At 51.0% G+C, this 14835-nt stretch overlaps 1 protein-coding gene across 11 annotated transcripts in view; it reads right to left on the bottom strand.

Moving 5' to 3' along the window:
• Positions 1-14835, bottom strand: part of Znf710 (zinc finger protein 710) — a 69290-nt gene that overhangs the window by 12388 nt on the left and 42067 nt on the right. The window lies entirely within an intron of this gene.

Here is a 14835-nt window from a genome sequence, read left to right as displayed (position 1 = left end):
TCCATGCCCAGTGTTTCTGAAACTGGGTCTTATAGGGTCTTCACAATGCCCTCAAAAATCTACTTCAAAATGTGCAAATATGGCTCTACTCTTTTTTTTCTTTTAAACAAACAAACAAACAGGATCTTAGTATGTAGCTGAGGCTAGCCTGGAATTTGCTATCTTACAGCCTCAGCCTCCTGAATGCTGCAATTACAGTCAGATATGTGCCTCTACCTCCGGTGATTTATGAATGAAGTTGAATAGCCTTTTCTTTTCTCTTTTGCAGAGCTGGGGATTGGACCCAGGGCTTTGAGCATGTTAGGCAAGTGCTTTTCCACTGAGCCCCAGCCCCAGCCCTTCTGTTTTAAAAATTAATTACTCCATTATTTTAAGAACCGATTAAAAAAAAAACCCACCTACTCAAAATATAACGTGCCACGTTCCTAACACATGCCAAGAGTCCCACTGGCGGTGCTGCCAGAGTAATTAATTTTGCACAGACCCTGGGAATGCACTGTGAGGTGTTAAACAATTGTTACCATCAGTGATAGTGTGGCTGCATGAATGGGGATTTAAATATATATTTACAGAGTAAAAACAATACAACATGCAAAAATAGATTAGGCCCTGAGACTGGCTTCAAACATGGGCTGCCACTGGTCAGCCCTGATGCTAAATGGTCGATTATACAAGCCATTGTTGTTCTTAATTAACTAAATGCCATATGCATATATATCCAAATATAATGATAAAAAGATAGCTTTAGCCGACACTGGAGCTGTGGCTTCTTGAGATCACTGTCTGATGTGAATGTTAAAAACTAGATCCCAGGCTCATGGTCATGTTCTCTGGTCATGTCATCTATACCACTGCACCCCCATCCAGTTGTAAAACCAGCAAAGGCATCCTCCTCTCCCCTGGCTTCACAAGCACTTTGAGCTCCAGCTTTGAACAAGGTGCCCTTCCCCAGCATTGCTTGGGTGCTCTGCCACCAGTTTCCTGGCCTCTGCCTGTTCCCGTGCCCTTGCCAGCTTCCCCAGGACTACAACACACCAACAGCATGCCTGTGCTGTGGGCGCCTCCTCCTGGGCTTCAGATAGTCACGTCCCCACACCCTGCCCTGGCTCAGTTCCTGACACACTCCAGAAAGAGGAAGGACACTCGTGGGGTGGCTCCGGCCTGCCTTACTCCTAGGGCCAGCGTCCGGCACATGGCCAGTGGACAGCCCTTCCTCAGGAAATCAGTCCAGGCCTGGTGCTGCCCTCCCCCCAGCGCTCAGTGGAGCTTCCTCTTCCTGAGGCTGGCTAAAAATACCCCAGACAGGAATCCAGCCTCCTTGCAACAGACACGAAAGATTAAACTATTAAGCTCAGAGCAGGGCTCTGGTGGAAGGGGTCACATAGGAGTCCTGCCAGGGGCTTCAAGGACCATCTGGAACTGTCCAGCGGGCTAAACAAATTTCTGGTCACCCTCGCCGCCATGCCCAGCTTCACCTGACTAGGATCACACACTTCAGTCACTTGTAATTGGTTACAAAAAGGCCACTTCTATGCCTCAGTTTCTCCATCTTAACATGGAATGAAAGCATATAAGGAAGGCATGGGGTCGCCAGGCAGTGGTGGCACACGCCTTTAATCCCAGCACTTGGGAGGCAGAGACAGGCAGATTTCTGAGTTGGAGGCCAGCCTGGTCTACAGAGTGAGTTCCAGGACAGCCCGGGCTATACAGAGAAACCCTGTCTTAAACAAACAAACAAACAAACAAAAAAAAAAAAAAAAGAAGGCATGGGGTCCCCAAGAGTGTGCTGCAGAGCAAGGGTCTTAGTCAATTACAAAGACCTGGGCGCGAGTAAAGATCCGACAGCTTTACCATCCTAGATCCCCAGAAAGAAAGAAGACAGTCTCAGGGCTGGCAAAACTTTTTATCCTTGGGCCCCAAATTCAGCAAACCTTTGGTGATTGCAAGGATAACTGTCAAGAACTAAGAACTCATAAAAAGTATTGCTAAATCCCAGCTGGATAGCAGGCCTACTGTATAGAGCAGGTGAGCAAGACAGGGACTCTGTCCCCAATGGAGCCTACAGGAGACCTGCTGGGCCCTTCACAGCTATGTCCAGTGCCCACTGGCCAGTGCTGGCTTTCCTAATATGCTGGAGAATGTATGTCACTGCCTGCCATACCAGCCTGTCCCAGACACAGCACCAGGCAGCAGCCCCCGAGTGGCTTTGAGCAAACAATACACTCAGCAGATTTTTTTAGACTTCCCACAAAGCAGAACCCACAAGGGAGGAGGGACTGGCCAATCACAGCAAAGCCTGTGCTTGGAACTTGGCCCTGGAAGCTGGGTGTGATAGTGCATGCCTGCAGTCCCAGCACTTGGAAGGTGGACTAAGTTCAGGAGTTCAAAGTCATCCTCAGATACATACTGAGTTTTGAGCAGACGAAACAAACAAACAAAAAAGAGTAACAATAACAAGAATTTGGGTTGGGTGCTGAGGTCAGGGCTAAGTCTGTCATATCCCACTGTGTCTCAGAGCTCAGTTTCTTCATCCCACTCCCATGGAGGCTTTCTGACTTGAAACAGACACAAGATGAGACAGTGTAGCTTTCCTCAGAAGCTCAGTTGCTACGCCCCCGCCCCGCCCTCCCACAACTCTAAGAGAATGGTGCACAGGGTCTACTTCACGGGTAGACAAGAGTGTGACCACTGGTCACTGGCCAACCCTGCTTGAGGGGGGCACATGAACGTGGGTCTGCTTCCCTACTGTAAGGGAAGTCCTGCAAATTAGCCTTGCAAACTGGAGTCCCCTCCAGCAAGGAGTCACTCCTTCGTGTCACACATACAGGATGCAAATCAAGTCTACTCCAAGCCACCAGAGCCTAATCTTCCCCTAGGAACAGGTGGTTTTGACTGGAGTCTGTTCTGGCTGGGTTGTCAAAGGAGGCTCACTCAGAGTTAGTACTCTTTGAGGGCCAAGGGTGGGGGGCCTAAGAACTGTCAATCACGAGCCACGGACATGGCAGAAGATTATCATTACTGAGGGCTCCAGGCCCCATTTAACCCTAAAGTAACCTGACTCCACAGCCAGGGAATAGTGCCTATGCCGCAGTGACAGGAGTTCTTAGCAGGGCAGAGCTGGGTTGCACCAGGCATCACTAGCAGCCAGGGGGACTCCAATTCCAAAGCTGCCAAATCTGGAGGCCACATCATAGCAGAGTGGCCCCAGGGTTACCTGGGAACAGCAGAAAGAAGTCTGCAACCCGGTGGCAGGGGCTGGGCTCTGTTTTTGCAGTCTGGTCTCTTGGGATCACCGTGTAGGCTGTGCATGCATGAGTATGTATTGTGTCTACCCAAGTGTGTGTTATGTGTGTGCAGAAGGGGCTCCGTTGACAGAGAGAAGGACAGAATCTAAGTGACTCGCAACTGCCTGTGGGTCTGATGTACAGAGGTAAGTAGAAGGGAGGTGGTCTCTAGTCCATGTCCTTTTCATCCTCTTAGACCAACCTTTTGGTTTAGTTGTCCCCAAGTCCCCTGGCTCCTTCTCACAGGCTACAGCCCTTCTGTTTGATGCTCTGGCCCAGACTGCTCAAGGCAGAAGAGTCCACAGAGGACCACATCACTTGTGGCACAGGGATGCTTGCAGGCCTCCACAGGGCACCTGCCTTCCCAAGGCAAGGCTTTTCTTTATATCACTTGTGCTGGGGACTCAAAGCTCATGACAGTGTCCAAGAGAAAAGAGCTTGAAGGGCCCTGTGTTCTTCCAAACTGTGTGGCTAACGGATGGGGGCATCCATTAGTGTGTTACCTCTGCAAGCTCCTCCCACTTCTCATCCTGCCTCTCCTCTCCCCAGGGTGTGAGAAAGTAAATGTTAAAGGCATGGATGAAGAGTAGCTGCCGCCAAGTGCAGTAATGCAGGGAGTGGGTAAGGGCAAGAAGAAAAGGAGGAGGAGGAGGGAGGGAAGAGGGAGGGAGCAGGGGAGGGAAGAGGGGGGAGAGGAGGAGTGAGATTGAGGGGGAGGGAGAAAAAGAGAAAGAGGCTGTGGAGGACAAGAAACAAAGGCCCAGAGGGGGAGGGGACACAGAGAGACACAGAAGCCCAGGGCTGCCCTATTTCCCAGGGCTCAGCATCACCTCTGGGCCAGAGGGTCAGGCCTGATCCTGGGGAGGGAGCAAAGTCTCCCCTTTGAGACCCAGCAGCAGGCTTCTCCACCCTCAAAAGGGCCCCAGGCTTCTCACTGTTACTGCAAAAATGCTTTGTCTCCGTTCTACAGCTCCCGTGAGGACTAACACAAGCTCAGGGACCATGGGCAAGTCACCTGATACCTTGGGGTCTCATTGACCCCATCTATAAAACAGACACACAAAGGCCTACTTGAAGCCTCAGGGTTATGAAAACCTACAGCCCACATCCTATCTGCCTGCCACACAGGGTCCCCTCATTACAGAGCCTTCCCATTGGGACCAAGGGACCTCATGGCTTCCCTTCCTCTTCATCTAGCCTCCTGTCCGGCCCCTCCTCTGCTCTAGTATAGCTTAAGGATAAGGAGCTGGCTAGGCGGTGGTTTCCCATGCCTTTTATCCTCTCAGCACACCGAGTTCAAGGCCAGCCTGGTCACATAGTGAGTTACAAAAACATAAAACCAAAGTCAGGGGTGTTCTGCAGGCCTCCTGTGACCACTAACTACAACAGACCTAATCTGGTGATTATTTCCTGAGGGCCTAAGAGGTCCCAGTCCCCAGTGCAACCTGAGCAGTAACCAGGGCTGATACCGGGAGGCCCAGTTTGCCCTTGGGCCCCTTCTTCTTGGCCATGAATCATGAGGCTACAGAGGCTTGTCTCCACTTCTCCAGTGGAACCAACAGAACTGACACACATTTACCAAGCTCCTCCCAGCTGCTCCCAGTGTGGATGGCAGGTGGAGCCTGAGGTCTTCGAGGGTGGGAGGGGCGGCCTCTTGGTCAGGAGGGACAGGCTCTCAGGGAACAAGAGGGTTTGGTACTCAGACCTTCAAAATGTGGTGCCTGGTATCAGCTGTGGTACTGGGAGGAGAGGTAGGCCCCAGGGTGGGGCAGTACAGGTAGCCTGAAAGGGAAGCAAGTTCCTGGCACACAGCTGAAGAAAACACTCCTGGGAATTCACCTGGTAGCAAAACCTCCCTCTTGGCTTCCTCTTGCTGTTCGCACAGTAGACTCAAAGGTAAAACGCTCATATCTAATCCTCAGAGAAGAGGAAGTGAAAGCCCAAAGCTTGTGCAAACCTTCGGTTCCTTGCCACAGTCTCATTTCTGTCAGCCATGGGCCACCCACAGCATGGAGGCCCAGAGGAAATGTAGCTGTAGTCTCTCCTCCTCAGCTTCCCCTTTCCAGAGGTCCAACTCCACAAGTTAGACGGGAGCTAGGCCACAGAGCTCACAAAGGTCTGATATATATATATCAGCCCCTGCTCTGTTTGGACAATGTCTTACCGAGACTGGTCTCGAACTTGTGGACTCAAGGGATCATCCTGCCACATCCTCCTGAGCACAAACCTCACTCGACAGCCACCAAATTCTACTCACTCAGCCCTCCCAAGTGCTAGGATTACAGGTTTGCACCACAGCACCAGGCCCAGCACCACCAGCACCACCTGCACCACCTCCTTCTCTTCCTTTTAAATAAGACCATTGAGGCCACAAAGGGAGGGGCCACGGGTAGAAAGTCAAGGCTGGACTGCAGGTCTCCTGCCTGGATGCCCATCATGGCCTGTGGTCTAGATGCCTCAGCCTACTGCCCAAGGCTGTCCTTAGTTCTCCAGCTGGCCCTCAGCCCCTCTCACACTTGATGGTCCTGACTGAGGCCTCTGCCCATACTAGCTTCTCTTTGAGGAAGAGTTACCCAGGCATCAAGAATGAATGAGGGCTGGAGGTGACTCAGCTGGTAACAGCAGCAGCTGCTCTTCCAACGGACCTTGATTCCCAACACTTGAAAGATGGTGCACAACGATCCGTTACTTTAGTTCCAGGAGATCCTATGCTGCCTTCTAGCCTCTCCGGGTACCAGGCACACACATTTTTTTTTTAAAAAAAAAAGAATGAATGAATGATACTAAGGGCCCCCTGATGCTCAGCAATCATAGCCCTCCTCTGAAGTCCCTAGGGCCCTGGAAGCCACAGGCTCTCTTCTTCCAGACAGCACACATCCCCAGTGAATACATGGACCTTTCTCTGTACTGCAAAAGCACCCCTCACCATAGCCTTTGGTAGAGACTATGCCTGGTTTTAGGGTCTTCACTGCAGGGTGGAATTTTGGGGTCCCTCCAGCCAATGCTATCATCTCACAGAGGTGGAAAGCAAAACCCTAAGGCCCTTGCAACACACTACAAGGACTGATCTGGGATTAAAGTCCTAGTACACGTTTCTCCAACATACTAAACATAACACTCCTGCCCCAGGATTGTGGGCAGGTCACTGCTGTCCATCTTGGAGGGCTGTGAGGGCAGTGTATAGAGCAAGGGTCTCACCAGTCAACCTTCCTGTAGGGAGTGTTTTGAGCCTAAGAATTCTGCCAAGACAGCTGTCCCTTGACCTCAAATGGTAAGCTGGGGGTGGAGGGGGGGGCGCGAGTAGGGCAGGGTGTCAGCCCTGATCTGGAGCCCACAGTCACACTTCCCATTGTGTCTGCAGTCAATGGGTCTGTGAGCGCGCCTGGACTACCATGCTGTGTGGCCCTTCACTGTGTGTGCACTGCTTCCATTCTCTGCCACAGACCTTGCCTGCAAGTGATTTTGCACGCACATAGCTCCACATGCCAGGAACGCTCTTTCTTGTTCAACCTTCTACGTTTAGTTCAGGCATCGCATCTGCAGGAGGAAATCCGCCTCATGCCACCCCGCCTGCTGAGGTCCCACCCTCTAAGTTCTCAGCAAGTTCAGATTTAATCCTTTTCTAAGACTTTTCCTTGCCAGGTGTGCTGCACACCTGCAAACCCGGCCCCTGGGAGTTGGAGAGCAGCCCCTGGGTTCCACAGGGACTCCAGGTTCGAAGGAGGTACACACAAAAACTATGTCTCAAGCAATGCCAAACAAACAATCGAAACAACAACCCCAAACTCCTTTTCTTTCTTGGACTTTATCATAGTTTTTAAGGACTTGTTATTGATCTATTTATCAGGAAACTACTGGCCTAGTATCTGAGATCCCAGTTACATGACACTTTCCAGGGGTGGACACCTGGCCTGTTTGCTCACTCCAGCACCCCAGAAGCACCTTGTGAAAACAGAGGCCCAAGGAGGAAGAAGAGGCTGCTGCAAAGTACAGCTTGGAAAGTAGCCACGTAGACAACCCCAGCCTGGCCTCCCTTTCCCTGAGTGGCAGGACCAGTTCCTCTTCCCAGGGGGAGGGACAGCAGGCTTCCTGTATCTGGAAGGCTTCTTGTCTTTTCTCTTATTCTAGAAGCAGAAATCACACATATGGTCTCCCTGACAAGGATGTTGTCTGTGCTGGACCCCAAGATCCCCCCACTTAATGTAACAGGGAAAAACAAAACTTTGGCTCACAAGTGCAAGGGTCGAAGAAAATACCCACAGCCTTCGCTAGCTTTGAAGTCTGTTTGGCCCTTCGATGAGTACATGTGAGCACTTCTCTAGGAGTGGGGGAACAGCATTTCCAACCTACAGATTCTGAATCTAAGGTAGTCCCTGTGGGCAGGGTGAAGCTGGCTCCCCAGGGTCTCTCCACTCAGGTCTGGACAGGACGGGTCTCGGAGTCACATTTCCCCTCCTTACCAACCCATTGGGACCAAGGAACCTCATATGGCTTCCCTTCCTCTTCATCTAGCCTCCTGTCCAGCCCCTCCTCTGCTTTCTCCATCCTGTCTTCCTCTCCCTCCATTCCTCTCCTCTTCTGTTTCCATGGCAACCCCATCCTCCGCTCTGCTCTGCCACTCGGTCTTGCGTTCCCATCTCATCTCTTTTTCTCTTCTTTCATCTCTCCCGCCATCGCAGTGTAGAGTCCAGATCTCCCCCATGTCCATCGCTCCTGGCCTCCTGCTCCCATTTCTCTCTCCTTTTATCTCCCCCAATGTTCTCTTGTCATCTCAGAGTGACATCTATTTATTTCTTGCTTAAAAATAAAAGAAAAAGAAAAAGAAACTCTAGTCCATTTGACTCTTCCAATTCGGTCCCAGCCACCTTTCCCTTGAGCCAAAGGGTCAAGGCCCCAGGATTACAAGGAGGAAGGGAGCCTCCTAGAAGGGGACCTTCTGCTTGCCTTGAATCTCCTTTGATTTCAGCAGTGGAAAGAAGGAAACACACAGTTGGGGGTGGGGCTTACTGGGAGAGGCCTCCTAGAGTAGCCTGAAGTACCCTCCAGCTAGAGCAAGGCCCAGAATTCCCCAGGATGCTGCCCAAGGTAGAAATTCACTGTTTTTAGGGAAGCCCAGCCTAACCATACAACAGCCCCGAGGCCCCTGTCCCAGGTCTACCTTGCCTTAAAACCGGATCCTCAATGGTCTTGGTGCTGTTCCCTACAAACAAGTGACAGAAATCACCAATTATTGAAGATTCACTTTTTTTTTTTTTAGGGATGTGGCCTAGTAGTGGAGCCTGGCATGCAGGATGCCTTGGTTCTTTTCCTGGGGGGATGGCAGGGTTGAGGGCCTTCTTCCCAGTGTCCTTCCAGCTCCCACAGACTGAGCTCCTAGTAGGACCCAGGCAGGGAGATGGACATTTGTGTTTTTATTTTATAGATAGACAAACTGAAGGCAGAGACTGCTGTTTGAGTCCGTGCAGACAGCCTTGAGCCTGTTAACTATGCTCTTCCTCATAGACCCCACTTCTCCCTGCACTCTAGGACACAGCAGCCCCAGCCCAGCCTCCTCCAAGACACCACACTGCTGCGTTTAATCTGCAGTGATCAGAAACAAGTCCAGGATCGGATTTACCACAGAAAAGAAAGCAAGCTGATTACGCTGGTGGCCCCAGGGTCTCAAAGCAATACAGGATAGAAATGGTATCAAGTCCCCTGGTGACATGGAGTAGGATGAAGGGGCCCAAAGACTATGAGAGACCTTAACACTGCACGGCGAGGAGGTGACAGGGATCTTAGGACTCAGCCTCCCAAGGCCAAGATGAGTACTGTTCTGTCCTGCCAGTGTAGTTGACAAGGTTCTCTCCAGGATGCTGCAAGTGACAGGGGCCCAGAGGAAGCCAGGGGAGGAGTTCTGGGAGGAGTCAGGAAGGCCAGGGCCTCCCTCTGCAGATGAACAGCAGAGACGACCTGTGCATCCTCTGGCAGGAGGCTCAAGCTCCTGTGGGGGATTCCTTGTCTGTGACCAGGACAGTGCCAGGGAAGGAAGCTAGCATGTACTGAGGCCAGGTGTTTACCTTCTGAGATCATGGATGTAGAGAATGGCACCTTAGTAAAAAAACACCCTGTTACAAGCGGGCATTACAGTGCACACCTGTCATCCAGCACTCAGCAAGTTGGAACAAGAGGACTGCTGCAAGCTCATGGCTAGCCTGGGCTATGAATTCCAGGCCAGCCAGGGTTCTGCAATGAGACCTAGTCTCCAAAAAAATAAAGTCAGGACAGGAAAGAAAAGGAAAAGAAAAAAGGAGAAGAAAGGCAGCTGGGAGGAGTCCATGGCACTGGAGGAAGGAGGCAGAGAGCAGCTGAGCAGGTTAAGCGGTGGCCAGGTGTAACCTCACACCTATGCTTTTAAATGAAAGCAGTGAGAGAAATGCTGATGCCTGCAGTTGAGGTTTGTGTGCAGGGAAGACTCGGGGATGGAGTTTGCCATTGCGTTTGCCCATGCCTGTGTCATTATCTATGCTAAGGGCTACACGGGTGCCGGCAAGTCACAAAGATCTATAGCAGGGACCTCATAGCTTCTTAGAGCCACAAAACCAAAGTGCAAACTATCAGACAGGAAATGAGTGTGGGGTACCACACAAGACCAGGTTAACACCCCCCTCCCCCATTTAGGGGATTGGGAATGGTTTTCCATATGAACCAGATCTATGGGAGACAACAGACCTGAGCTGCAGAACTGGACTGAGGTTACCCCCTTCTTGCCATGCTGGCTTGTGTGGGCCTCATCACCTGACCTATAACATAGGGCATGATATCTACTTTCTAGGGTGGCCAGGAGGTGGAACTGGAGCCCACTGGATGAAGGAGACCGATGTGGGGTGCACCATGGGAAGGTGGGTGGGGAGGCTTGGTGACGGGTGATTAGGAAGCTGTCACTAAGATAGATGCAGCTGGCACAAGGGCTGTCACAGGCTGGAGGCACAGGGTGGAGAGAGAAAAGGAAAGAGTACGGAATAGCAGCTGACGGAGAAGCTGAGGTTGGAGGGCAGGCGAGGAGTGTGGCCAGGCCTGGAGCCCTCCCCTCCCTCTTCTGCAGTAAGCCCGTGACTCATCCCGGGCCTCCATCCATGAACATCCCCTGACAGCGCTGCCTCTCCAAGCCAAGCCGGCACTGGAATCAACATTTATTTTGCAGCCACCCACACACCCGAGTCAGGTCTGGATTTATGCCAGGAGAAGCGTAATTTAGGTCTGCAGGGGGAGGGACAGCTGGAGTACACACAGGCAGAAGTTAGGCACGCATATACGGGCCACACAGTAGGCCTGGTGCAATTCCATACAGGGAGATGAGGGGAAGCCCTGGGCACGAAGTAGAAGGTCACAAGCCCATGTATTCATTCCACCCTCAGCCTCACAGTCTGCAGAGGGACACGCACTCGGGAATGAAGGGGTCAGTGAAGGAGGAGCAGGAGGAGGCTGGGGTCATGTAGTTAGAACATGTGCACTGTGGGCTGATGGGTCTCCAGGTACCAGATGCTAACAGAGGAAGGGTCTAACTAAGAGAGCCTGGCTGCCACGGGCTGCAGAAAGGTAAGCAGGGAACCTGTAAAAGACAGAAGTCAGAAGCAGGCAAGGACCAGGAGATGGCCTGGGGAGTGGGTTCCTGGAGGAAGGCAGGCTGACAGATGCATCTGGGATGCCCAGAGAGGAACTGGGCATTTCTTCTTCTATCTGGATCATGAAGGATGTGGCACTTTCTTCAGGGAGGGGCTATAGGTGTTGGCTCTTACTGTGTGTGTGTCTAGATGCTGACATTGCGAGGTATGGGTGTAGCCTAAATGACAAATGACTTTGCTGTCTATGATCTTTTATCAAGAGAATGCCTGTCCTTCTGTGGAGGTGGGAGGGTTTCCTCCTGGCTTTCCTAGCTGTAGAATCTGAGGGCCCTTGAGGCAGCCTGAGGGCTGAGTTAGCTCAGCTTCTGGTAGGCGTAGAGGGGCTGGGTTTACTGGGGAGATAGTTCAATCTATCAAGAGCTTGCTCTGCAAGCATGGGAACCTGAGTTTGGATCCCCAGAATTTGAATGAAGAGCCAGGCACAGCTATGGGCACCTATAACCCCAGTGCTGGGGAGGCGGAGTCAGAACAATCCTGGGGCTTGCTGGCCACCTAGTCAGGCCAAATGAATGAACTGCAGGTTCAGTGAGAGGCCCTGTCTCAAAAAATAAGGTGGAAGGGTGATTGTGGAGGACTCCCAACACCACATGTGGTTCGCGCGCGCTCACGCACACACGCACGCAACCACCTTACAACAGAAAGTCAGGCGGAGTAAGGAATAAATGTACCTGGGCACAATACTCCACAGTTCACAAATCCCTTCCCAGGCCCACCACCATTGGATTCTCCCTACCAGGAGACTGCACTGGCCCAGCACAGACTGCACACGCATGGCTCTTGTTCTCATCATGGCCCAGAGCCAGCGCTGGTGGCAGCAGGTTGGACTGTTGCCCTAAGGAACACAGTGCCCGTCCCGGCACTCTACGTTATTTTACTTAATCCTGACTGGTCTGTGGTCAGCATTAGTAATATCACAAGTGGGGAGGCAGAGGCTCAGGGAGATTCAGAACAATTTCCAAGCATTGCTTCTCAGAGCCTGCACAGCCACTTGTGCGGTCAGCTGTGTGTCATAGCACCTTCATGGGATGGCTCAATAACAACAGACTGGGAATATTCAGTATTCCGAGGGTTGGTGAGATGGCTCAGTAGATAAAGGTGCGGGTCAGGAAGCCTGCTGACCCTAGTGCCATGCCTAGAACCCCCGTGGCAGAAGGAGAGAACTGACTCCTGCAAGATGTCCTCTGATCTACATGCAGGCACACGCGCGCGCACGCACGCACACGCGCGCGCACACACACACACACACACACACACACACACACATAAATAAATAAATAATAAAATAATAAAAGTTGGCTTTCTTTCTCCCAAGGCTTGGGGAGCACTGTAGGATGTAAGAGCTAGGAATGCTACGAGACACATTCATAACTCAGGGCAGCAATGGTCACCTGCACACAGTTAAACCCATTCCGGCAGGCAGCACTAATTCAATGCAGTGGGTTACAAAATACAACAAAACCCAACCAAAGGATGTGATGCTGGGAGGCAGGAGTGTTAAGGGATGTCTGTGGAGAGTTAGGGATTAATATGATCAAGATATATGTGTGTATGAAATTGTAAAGAATTTTTAAAAAAAAACTATAGAGAAAAAGATATTTTTTGCTTTAGTTCAAAAAATTGTTTTGAAGGTTAATGGGGGATGGTGGGCATGGGGACTCACACTTATATTCTTAAAACTCAGGGGATTGGTGCAGAGTGGCCATTAATATAGGGCCAGCCTGGGCTACTCAGACTCTTGTCTCAAAATAGCAAACAAAACAAAAACAAAAAACTGTGGTACACCTCTGTGAGCCCAGAACTCTGGACACAGAGGATTTCTGTGAATTTGAGTCCATTTTGGTCTACATATTGAGTTCCAGGCTAGCTGAGGCTAGTAAAACCCTATCTCAAACAAACAAACAAACAGACAGACAGACAGATAATCTCCACAGCCAAACCAAACAACAGCAATTAAAATAAAAATAAAAGATGAAGCTTAAGGTGCCCCCCTCCCCCCAGCTACATACTGAGTACATTGCTAGTATGGTGTACTTAGTATGGTGTACTTGAATCATGAGGAGGAAGTGGAAGGAGGAGACAATTAGGGTGAGAAAAACCATTCTGTTATCAGGTGTGTGTGTTACGTGCTTAGGCCTAGATGGTTGCATCTGTGCTGAACGCAAGTGAACTCTTTTTTCCTTGTCATTATCCCCTAAACAGCACAGCATACCAGCGACTCATACAGCATTTACATCGTGTTAGGTATTATTATACGTCATCTAGAGATGCCTTAAGTCATATGGAGGACGTGTGGGCTGTGTGCACTACATCTCTTTATATAACTCCCCACAGAGACCACGGCATGACTATAAAAGCAACTTAAAAAGCAGGCTGGAGACAGGTGGGATGGTCCTGTCCGAGGACTCAAGAAGCTACAGCAGAATGATACGGAGTTCAAGGCTAGCTTGGGCTACATACTTAATTCTAGGACAGCCTGGACTATTTAGCCGGACTGTCTCAAACAAATAAAATAAAACAAAAACTCCAGTCTGCTATGGAGCACTGAGCCCTGGCTGAGTGGAGTCTAGTCTCTGACGCGCCTGCTTGGCAGCCTCTGAGAACAACAACCAATGCCCGTGAGTGTTTGCCAGTATTGACTTTGGTAACTCCACGGCCACACAGCTGGTTCCTGGAGGAGCTGTCTCCTTGGTGCCAGTTCTTAAAGAGGCAGGAGATGGCTCAGATAAAAACACTTGCAGCCTAAGTTTAATCTGGAATTTGATCCCCACATGCCAAGATGGAGGGAACTGACTCCCCAAAATTGTCTTCTGGTATGCTAACCCCCAAACACACACACACCATGAAAGAGATGTTGCCATATGCGCCCTGCTAGGATTCAGGAATGTTTTTGCCCAAACTGGAATAACTTGAAGGCCACCCACACCCATCTTGGCAGGTGAGATCTGCCAGCAGATGTCCCAAGAAGCCCGTGGCACCAGGAAGCAATGGCAATCCTACTAAGTCCCCAGATGCAAAGCCCATAGCAAGACTCCACTGAGGGAAGGGGTCGGCCCTGGCCAATTTGACCGTCTCTATCAATTCCTTGAGGTTCAAATCCTGAGTGTCCCTAGGGAAATGGACACCTTTCCCCACTGGTGACCAACTCATTCAGATTTACAGAGGACAGAGTCTGCTTTGCCTTTTTTTGAGACCTGGGAATATCCTCAGAACCTACACACAGTAGGTACTCCACAGTCCCCACACTAACACCCTCTGCGTAGCAGCATCTGAGTGACATCTCTCTGGTGCTTGCCTATGTCTTTTTGCTTCTGATACCCTCCACCTTCCTCCGCTCTACTCTAGTTTTCAGTAGGAAGGAAGTGGCCTATTCCATGACAAACTCAAGGCCTGAGGACAGGGATGGGCCCTACCTCATGGGGCACCGCCATTCACACAACTGGTCCAGGTCAGTATTCGGCACCCTGTGCCTACTTTGCTAATGATAAATTCAATTCACAAACCCAATCAACAAACCCAGACAGGGGTATGAGGCATGCCTATGGGCCAGGGCGGGAGTAAAGGAAGGACCCACAGGCCTGGCAGTAGTTGTGTGACATCCTGGACAACCCCTTCTCTCATGTGTCCTCCCTACAGGAGCCCCAGCTTCCCTCCTCCTTGCAAGCAGGACAGACTGAGTGTAGCCTCTGTTGCCCACGCTCCCCAGGTCACAGGACCTCTAGGGTAGCATCTCCAGGGTGGTAGAGCTGACAGAGGCCTTCCTTCCTTCAGGAGGGAATGACTTCCAGTCAGCAGGGTCCTCTCCACCTGGAAAGAGCTGGCCTCAGTCTCTGCCAGCTGCTGCCCCCTCCCTGACCCCATGTCCAGATGACCTCTAGTACCACAGTAGA

This window comes from Arvicanthis niloticus, chromosome 1 (genome assembly GCF_011762505.2).
Source record: "Arvicanthis niloticus isolate mArvNil1 chromosome 1, mArvNil1.pat.X, whole genome shotgun sequence".
Lineage (NCBI taxonomy): Eukaryota > Metazoa > Chordata > Mammalia > Rodentia > Muridae > Arvicanthis > Arvicanthis niloticus.
This window is presented reverse-complemented; position numbering and strand designations above follow the sequence as displayed.